We start from the raw sequence: 9780 nt of genomic DNA on the forward strand, positions 1-9780 counted from the left end.
TAGAATTTTGGTTTCAGCAGTGGGAGGAACGAAGATGATGTTTAAAAGAGAGGAGTAAATAGAACTGGTTTTTAGGGTATTGACAGTGGTATCGTGTGTGACGTTCAAAGTAGGGTTTTTCGGGATAGATTTCCAATTTTTTGGGATTGCATTAACCAGGCCATAGTACGTGGTGAAAGGAACTTTTAAATTGAATTTTATTGCAAGTTCATGCAACTTCAAAAAATCCTGATTTTGGTTTAATAAATCGCTTATCTTGATGATGCCGGCGTCATACCACTTTTTATAAAAAACAGTTTTTTTTCCTACTAGAATTTTCCTATTATTCCACAGTATTTCGTTTTTAGGATTAGCTTTGGAATCGATGCCCGTTGAGATTTTGAACTCGCACCAAAAATCTAGCACTTTTTTATAAAATGTGGTAAGCTTATCATCAAGGTCTAGTATATCTGTTGTAAAGTTGCATTTTGTTAGAAAGGCGAGACCACCATATTTGTGCAAGAGCTGGTTAGGAATTATTTTCCAGGAGGCTTGAGACTCGTCTTGAATTCTGTTCACCCAAGTAATTTTGAGCGCTTTTTCCATGATCTTAAAATCGCACATTTTCAATCCTCCTTTTTCCTTTTCTCCAATTATGGTGTTTCTTTTGATCTTAGGGGGTTTTCCTGCCCAAATAAAGTTGAAAATTAGCTTATTTATTTCTTGAACGTAGTGATCTGGAACAGGGAGCACGGAGGCTGAGTAAATTAATTTGGATAACCCAATTGTTTTAACAATGTTAATCCTTCCATAAAGAGTTAGATTTCTCCGTTGCCAAGTATTCAGCGTTTTCTCGAGGTTAAGTATTTTTTCACCGAAGTTTAGCCTGTTAGCACTTTTTGGTTGTGAGAAAAGAAAACACCGAGAGCGTTGATAGGTTCTTTTGGCCACTTAAAACCAAACGGTTCATCTGTTCTGTCTTTCCATTCACCTAACCACATTGCTTCGGTTTTAGTGGTGTTTATTTCTAGGCCAGAATTTTCTTTGAAAGCGTGTAACACTCTTAATAGACTGGTAACGGAGTCAAAGTCACGAACAAATACTGTTGTGTCGTCGGCATATTGACTTATTTTAAGCTCATGTTTGTTGACTTGGATACCTTTAACAGTGGGATCATTTTTTATATATCTAGATAGGAGTTCTATACCGAGAACGAAGAGGATGCCAGAAAATGGACAACCTTGTCTGACTCCCCGCTGTAGGGAGAAAAAGGTTGAAGCATGACCGTTATTCAGAACACAGCTGGTAACATTATTATAGAAAATTTTTATCCAATTTTGAATGTCATGGCCGAAGTTGAAGAGCTGAAGTGTTACCAGGAGGAAGTTCCAATCAATGGAATCAAACGCTTTTTTGAAATCCAAGAAAACGGCAATACCTTTTTTGCTTTAGTTTATCTGCATAATGTATCAAGTCGGAAATTAGCCTTACATTTTCACCGATGTAGCGGCCTTTAACATAACCTGTTTGATCGGGGTTTATTAAAGTTGGCAGGCCTTTTTCAATTCTCTTGGCTATAACTTTAGTGAGAATCTTGTAGTCGACGTTCAAGAGAGAGATGGGCCTTAGATTTTCCAGAATAGTTTTATCCTTGGATTTTTTTGGGATAAGCGAGATTATTCCTCGTGTTTGGCTTATAGAAAGCATACCATGCTGAGAAGCGAAGTTGTAGCTGGCTAGTAGCTCATGACAGATGTCGGGCCAAAAGAATCGATAAAATTCAGCCGGAAAACCATCAGTGCCCGGGGTTTTGTTATTGTCGAAGTCCTTGAGCGCATTTATGCATTCTTCTTCGCTTACTACTCCTTCGCAAGATTTTTTTTCGTCTTCGCTTAGTGCGGATACATTTTCTGGGTTAAAAAAAGGCGAGTTTTTGAAAATTTCGGGATTGATGTTGGTGGAACAGTATAACGACTCATAAAACTTTTTTTCTTCTTCTAAGATTTCGAACTGATCTTCTAAGTAACAATTTTCCCCGACTTTGAGTTTTGTGACTGATTTAATATCATGATGACGTTTTTCTAAGCTGTAGAAATACTTTGTGTTGCGTTCCCCTTCTTCGTGCCATCTCATTTTGCTTCTTAGAATTGCGCCTTTGGTTTTCGTTAACCAAATTTTTTTAAGACGTGATCTAGCACGTTGAAGTTCCAGTACGATGTTTTTGTTGTGCGGATTGTTTTCTGCCTTAGCCTGAAGGTCATTTACTTTTTTGTACAGTGATATTTCTTCATCCCGGTATTTTTTCGCTTTTCGTTTAGAATACTTGATTGTGAAACCTCTTATTTCCATTTTTATGAGGTCCTATTTTAAACCTAAATCATGAGTAAGTTACCGGGCCCGATAAGTATATTTTAAAATGTTTTTTCGCCGATTACACAGTGATTACAGACATGGTACTTGGCCAATGTTTTCATACCGTTTTAAGATTTTAAAATTTAGCATTCAAAGATAAGAAAAGTTGACTTCTGTTAAGAAACATTTATTACCAAAATCACTTATCGGGCCCGATAAGTTACCGGGACTTTCGAGAAACGGCTCCCTGGGCGCTTATTTAATTTTGGGCACATGAGGATGGGCGCTTATTATTTTCCCAACAATTTCAGTAAGCGAGGACAGTTTTAGAGAATAAAAAACAAGGAATAACAAGTTTATTTCGCTTCAACAAGACAAAACAAAGTACAACGGTTCATATGAACAAACCATGAACAATATAAACGTTCATTGACTACCGTATGGAACACAACTGATGCTCCTCCTACTTCACGCTGGGCTAGAACAGAAATGTTTTTTGTTGGGAGGGGGTGGGGGTGGGCGCTTATTTACTAGTTTTAGGGCTCTCAGGGTGGATGCTTATTCGAGGGAGGACGCTTATTAACTTTTTGGGCTATCAGCGTGGGCGCTTATTCGAGATTGGCTGTTAATCGAGTAAATACGGTATAAATTGACTCGTTTCCCACAATGATACATAAGTCCACTTGTAAAACACGATTACACAACGTTTGAAATGAGACAGAAAATGACAGCACATCCACAAGTAATCATTCATTGAAGCAGAATTAAATAGAGATAAACGTAAGTGAACTTCAGTTGACTATACCCACTCCTTTTATATAGTTGTGAATTTACTGATTTTCTTCAGTTATAAGAATATAAAATACGTTGAGTGAACACAACAGAGCTTTTCTTTACAGTGTCTAGCTATACTCATACGTTTTATGATTACTTGAAGTCCCACAGGGTACAGTGCATGCTAGTGTTTGTTTTGTACACTTTGTAGTTATCCTTGTAGCACTGCGAATGCGCAAACTAGACGTGCAAATGGGCTGAAAATTCTACTACAGCGGAGCGATTAAAAAGTACCGATTAATTGTTTTAGTCGCTAGTACGGTTTCGTTATAACAAATTTCCACTGCTCTGAGGTGGTTGTCAAATATCTCGAGCAGATCACAATCAACAGCGGCCGGTAAGCGCTCTGAAGCTGCGATCTTCATTGATCGCTGCTACATTGCAATTCTGGAGGCCTTGGTACTACATGGAATACAAGAAAGGACAAGTGATCTGTTTGTGGGATGGTCATTTGTTTTGATTCATTTATTATTTATTTGTCAATGTTTTATAATTACAGAAAGAGCTCACTGCAAGTAGCTTTTCGGGTTTACTTACCTCATTAGCAAACCTGTTATCCACTGCAGATAACGTGATTTGATCAAAGTCTATGATCCAGGCGTCGTTCATAAGATCTTTCTCGTACTTCTTACACCTGAAGTTTTTAAATGAAAAGCAAGGGCGTAAGCTAAATATTAGAAGCACCAATTTCCAATAAATTTAAACCACGGTACCTGTAACAATGGATCGTCACCAGGGCCAAAATAGCGGCAAAGGGGGAAACGACAACAACAACAATCAGCCATGCATCTATCGAGTCAGCAAATTCTGCAAAGCAATGAAAGAAATAAACGACTGGTTATTTAGGGTTTATTGAACAAAACCGCGGTCTCGACCGATTTCAATCTAAATAAAACTCCCTTTGTTACTGATCATTTTTGTGAACACATTTCGGCAACAGGACTTTTTCTCGATTTTCTGACAATTTGTAAAGTTTGTAGAATTACAGCCACTTTGATTCACGGCCAGAATTTAGGGTCTAGGAGTGGTCTGTGACGAAGAAGAATTTAGTGCGAAAGTGTTTTATTTGAAAGGTCTAAAATGCTAGATAGATGTGTTGAAGCTAACTGTAGCAACACTGTGGATACAGAGACAATGGTATTTCCATTTATGCCATTCCTTTCTTTGCTATGCTACTGCATAACTTGAAAAAAACTTTGAAATGCAAGAACTTACGACATGAGGAAAATCTCTAAAAAAAATTGATCGATGGTGCCTTGTGAATCCATCAGTTTCATATCCTTCGTTGCACGGTTCCTGGTACACCCTCTCAGCGGACGGTAACCGTGGGTGAAATATTCGTTAGAAAAAGGGCAACACAGGCAGTGCTGAAAACATTTATTTTTTTTTTAAATTGAGAATGCTTTATTAAATTGATAACCATTTACATTGTATTATTACTTATACCTACCATTTTGAAACTCGTTTCATATTTACAATCACATAATAAATACCATTGTATAGTTGCAATTATGTAGGAATAGACTAAATTAAAAATTAACTACAAGCACTCCCACCAAACTATTTGAAGGATATTAATGTTATTGTTATTTTAAAGACACAACGACAAAAGACAAAGACAACACACCACAGACACAGTGCAGATACTTCAATTACAGTTACAAACTAGCAATCATTTATAAAAAAAAGAAACTACAGTCTTGAATAGGCCATCATCCACACATTACCTCCAAGGAATGACAAAAAAAATTACATCTCTTTCTGAAATCAAGAAGCTTCTTATTTCGTATAGCGATAAGCCTTTCATTTTCTTGTTTAGTTTTTACCTTGTGCCGGAAAAAATCTCCTTCTACTTCTCAGGATTTGCTCCTTCTACATTCTCATATACATAGTTTACCAAGAATTATCAAGTAATTAAAGAGGTCATTTCCATGAGGAATGTCAGCTATTACATATACCACGGAGATCAGACCACCAAGTGCTAAATCTATTCCAAAAAGCTCGCGCATAGGAGCAGTTATAAGAGAGGTGATATAAATCTTCTTTACAAATGTTAAATTATTCAAAATTGGTTTGATCGAATCAGACAAGTGTTCCTTTTGCGGAATTACTACACCTTTTGCTCTTCATTTACGGAAAATAAACATTCATTTGTGTCCAAATTTGTTTCATTACGGTCATTATATGTTCCGAACTGAAAATTTATATTCCGCGTTTCATTTTGTGTAAGGCGCATTGCGTGTGTATGAGTGGAGACTAAGTTCCAATGAGTGGACACTGGGTCCGAGTTTATGTTATGAAAACGTTGCTCGACGTTCTGGTCGAGAATCATGAAATGTATTGCCTAAGTTTTCGTTGCGTTTTAGTGAATAAATCGTTCATTTTCATGGTCCTTTGAGTCGGATGAACAGTATCGACGATCGGTCAAGCGAAAAGGAGTGTTGGACTTCTGTTTCTTGCCGCGAAAAAGTGGGTTTTCGCATCTTGGCGATTGGCGCCAAAACACGTGTGTTGCAGCACCTTGATCGAGTGGAACTTCAGTGGATTTGCAGTGGAATTTTAAACGGTGTTTGAAAATGTCGAAAGATTTAGAAGCTGTCAAGAAAAAGAGAAGGTTTCTGAGAAAATCTTTAACAGACACGGTGAAGTCAGTCGACGAAGCCCTGTCACAACAAGATAATCATGCACGAATTCAAGTGTTGAAAGATAACATCGCAAGCAAATGGAGCGATTTGCAAGAAGTGCAAGGCACAATGTGCACGATGTTGGAAGATGCTGACATTGATGCCGAGTGTGAGAGTCACAATGAGTATGAAGGGCGTGTGATTGAAAGCATGGCGAAAATGACGAGTTATCTTTCAAGTAAACATTTGCCAGAAGTGAAATTGGCGGGAAGCAACCCACATGTATCTCAGTCGTCTTCTCAAGTACAAGTTAAGCTACCCAAGATCAATCTACCAACCTTTGATGGCAATGTTTTGAGTTGGCAACCCTATTATCAGTCGATAAAAGTTTCGGTAGTCGACAATGCGTCGTTGGCAGATGTCCAAAAATTAGAGTATTTGATGAGATCGCTAAAGGGTTCGGCTGCTGAAGCGGTGAAAGGTTTTGCAGTGGTACAAGCGAATTACCAGCCAGTTTTGGAAATCCTGAAGGAAAGATTTGGGCATACAAGGTTAATCCTCGATGCACATGTAAGATCCTTGATCCATTTGCCACGTTTGAGCTGTGATGATGCAGCCTCCATGCGTAAATTTTACGATGAAGTGATAGGTCACGTTCGTTCTGTCGAGTCCATGGGTGAAAAGTTTAAATCTGAAACTTTGGCTCCTGTTCTGGTGCCCCTTATCGTGGACAAGCTACCTAAAGAAGTTGTGGAAAAATGGGAACTGGAGCTCAGTGAGGAAATAGCTAAGCAGGACTGTGTAGAAGTGAAAACACTGTTCACTTTCTTGGAACAACTGATTAGAGCTAAAGAGTCTTCCCAACCTCCTTCTCTTGATTCGAAAGCTCCAGCAAAGGAAAATCCTGGAAATCGTGAAAATCGTTTCAAGTTTAACCGCTCGCAAAGGTCATCCACCTCTGCATTATGTGCGACAACGCAAGAGGGCAAGTGTGTCATTTGCTCCAAAAACCATGGTTTGAAGTCATGTGTCAGTTTTCTGTCATTGCCTGTAAAAGAAAGGTTCAGAAAGGCAACGTCTAAGGGTCTGTGTTTCCGATGCCTTGAATCTGGTCATAGAGCTGAAGTGTGCCAGAAGCCTCCATGCAAGCACTGCCAAGGTAGACATCACAGTCTCCTGCATCAAGATTCAGCTCGACCTCACTTGGAAGAAGTTAAGGTGGAATCGGTCCCTGAATTACCATCCCCTTCATCAGGTCCTCCTGTGTCATCTTCAGTTGTGGCAAATTCTGTTGCAGTGGGCTCGGGTGGAAAGGTGATTCTGCAGACTGTACCAGCTATTTTGTGTGGAGTGAATGGGTGTTCAAAAGTTGTGAGATGTTTCTTTGATCCTGGTTCTCAAACATCGTTTGTTCGGCAGAGTGTAATTGATGAGCTTGGTCTTAACGGGAAGAGTGTCAAAATTGTTGTCTCTGGATTTGGAGGAGAGGCTACCAAGAACACTTTGCGGAAGAGAATTACATTTACTGTGGCACCTGTTGATAAATCTGGACAGCCTCAGTGTATTGAAGCGCTTACTACACCAGTAATATGCCGGCCAGCTGAAGCTGTGGATATTCATCCAGCAAGATGGTCTCATCTTCGGAACATAGTATTTCCTGAAGAGTTCCCTAGAGATGAACAGGAGATTGATGTGCTTATTGGTTTGGATTTCTATTATTCCTTCGTGACAAGAGACATTGTAAGAGGACGTTCCAGTGAACCAGTTGCAGTTCGCACAACTTTGGGTTGGGTCTTCTGTGGACCAACAGGTGGTCATGACCGAGAATGCACTGTGTCTATGAATGTTCAAATTGGTGTTGAGGAACAATTGAATGAAACACTTCAAAAGTTCTGGGATTTGGAGTCCATTGGTGTTAGACCTGCTGAAAGTTCAGTTTCTACTACTCATGTTGAAGATATGGTCTTGAAGAAGTTTAAAGAGACTCTAACGTACAATGATGGTCGCTATGAAGTATCCTTACCGTGGAAGAAAGATCGTGTTGCATTGAAAGATAATTACCGGCAAGCGGAAAGTAGGTTGTACAATCTAGAAAAGAAGCTGCTCCAAGAGCCAATGAAAGCTACGTCATACCGAGAAGCGATTAACAAGTATGTTGAGAATGGTGTTGCTGAAGAAGTACCTTGTGATGAAGTTACACCGACAGATGGGCGTCCTGTGTTTTATCTCCCCCATCATGCGGTCATTAGAGAAGACAAGCAGACAACCAAGACAAGAGTGGTGTTTGATGCATCAGCTAAAGATAGCAATGGTGTCTCTCTGAACAGCTGCTTAGAGCCAGGCCCAGCATTGCAGCCAGATTTAGTTGGAATTATTCTGCGTTTTCGAAAGAATCATGTAGCTATCATGGGTGACATAGAGAAGATGTTCTTACAGATCCGGTTAAAAGAGGAAGACATGGATTCACACCGGTATCTATGGAGAGATTTGGACCCTAAGGCCACGCCTAAGATTTACAGAATGACAAGGGTCACATTTGGAGTTGTTTCCAGTCCTTTTCTTGCCATTGGTACTATTCAAGAGCATGTGAAAAGGTGTAAAGGAACATTCCCTGTTGCATCAAGTGAAATTTTAAGGAACACTTATGTTGATGACTTTGCTTCAGGGAGAGACAATGTGCAGGAAACACTGAAATTGCAGCAAAGTGCAACTGAGCTTATGCAGAAAGCTGCCTTTAATTTGACAAAATGGTCAAGCAATTCGTCTGAGCTTATGGATTCTTTACCTGAGAGGGACAGAGCAGCAGTTAGTCTCGTCAACCTGGAGAGTGATTTAGCAGAAGCACATCCAATGACAAAAGCATTAGGTTTAAAGTGGAATACGATAACTGACAGCCTTGTCTTTGCAATTGATGCGGACATTGTTAAGTCCAGATCAGAGACAGTGTACACAAAAAGAAAAGTGGCGTCTTTAGCAGCAAAGATTTTTGATCCGATTGGTCTAATCGCACCGTTTTCAGTGAGGTCAAAATTGATTCTTCAAAGTTTGTGGACCCAAGGTGTTGGATGGGATGAGGAAATTCCCATGGAAGTCTCATTGAAATGGAATCAGTGGGTTCAAGAACTTTCAGAACTTGAACACGTTCACATTCCAAGATGTTACACTGATTTGTCATTAAGTCAGAATCCTAAAGTTGAGTTACACGCATTTGGTGATGCGTCGGAAGTTGCTTATGCCTCTGCAGTTTATCTGAGAGTTGTTAGTGAAGATGGAAAGGCATCTACCAGTCTTGTAATGTCCAAGACCCGAGTGGCTCCTGTAAGGAAGATTACACTTCCGCGCTTAGAGTTGATGGCTGCTGTAATTACTGCTAGACTTTGTACCTATGTCAAAGGTGCAATCGATTGTCCCATAAACCGCATTGTTTGTTGGACAGACAATTCTTCAACTTTACACTGGATCAGAGGAGCCGCCTCACAGTGGAAACCATTTGTTGCCAATCGTGTTATTGAAATTCAGTCATTGTTAGATCCCAGTGTTTGGAGGTACTGTCCAGGACCGCAGAATCCAGCGGATCTACCTACCCGAGGTTTGTCTGCAAGTCAGTTAAGAGAGAGTCATTTGTGGTGGAAAGGACCCTCTTGGTTGCAAGAGTCCGAAAAAGATTGGCCCGAGGATTTGAGGTCAAAGCCTTCCAGGGAAAATGTTGACCCAGAGAGGAAGAGTAAAGCTAGTGTCAGTTGTGTTGTGCAACCCAAAGAGCCATTCATTGACTTCACAAGATTCAGTAAGTACGGTCGCTTGCTAAGAACTGTTGCTTGGATCAGAAGATTCGTTAGAAACTCAAGGGTGAAAGAGGAGGAAAGGATTGACAGCCCTTTAACTGGTTTAGAGATGCAAAATGCAGAAAAATGGTTGATTTTTCATGTACAAGAAGCAAGTTTTGCTGAAGAAATTACGTCAAGTAAACGGCATGGTACAGTGAAGGACA

At 39.8% G+C, this 9780-nt stretch overlaps 1 pseudogene across 1 annotated transcript in view; it reads right to left on the bottom strand.

Annotated features, from left to right (window-relative positions):
* LOC146477079 (atrial natriuretic peptide receptor 2-like) overlaps positions 1 to 9780 on the bottom strand; it is a 48023-nt pseudogene that overhangs the window by 21134 nt on the left and 17109 nt on the right. The window contains exons 5-6 of the transcript XR_014865450.1: positions 3879 to 3972; positions 3703 to 3799 (exon numbers count right to left, since the gene is read on the bottom strand). The product of XR_014865450.1 is annotated as an atrial natriuretic peptide receptor 2-like (transcript). The remainder of the gene's footprint in view (positions 1 to 3702; positions 3800 to 3878; positions 3973 to 9780) is intronic.

Source organism: Pavona decussata, unplaced genomic scaffold, assembly GCF_977016875.1.
Source record: "Pavona decussata unplaced genomic scaffold, jaPavDecu1.1 SCAFFOLD_72, whole genome shotgun sequence".
Lineage (NCBI taxonomy): Eukaryota > Metazoa > Cnidaria > Anthozoa > Scleractinia > Agariciidae > Pavona > Pavona decussata.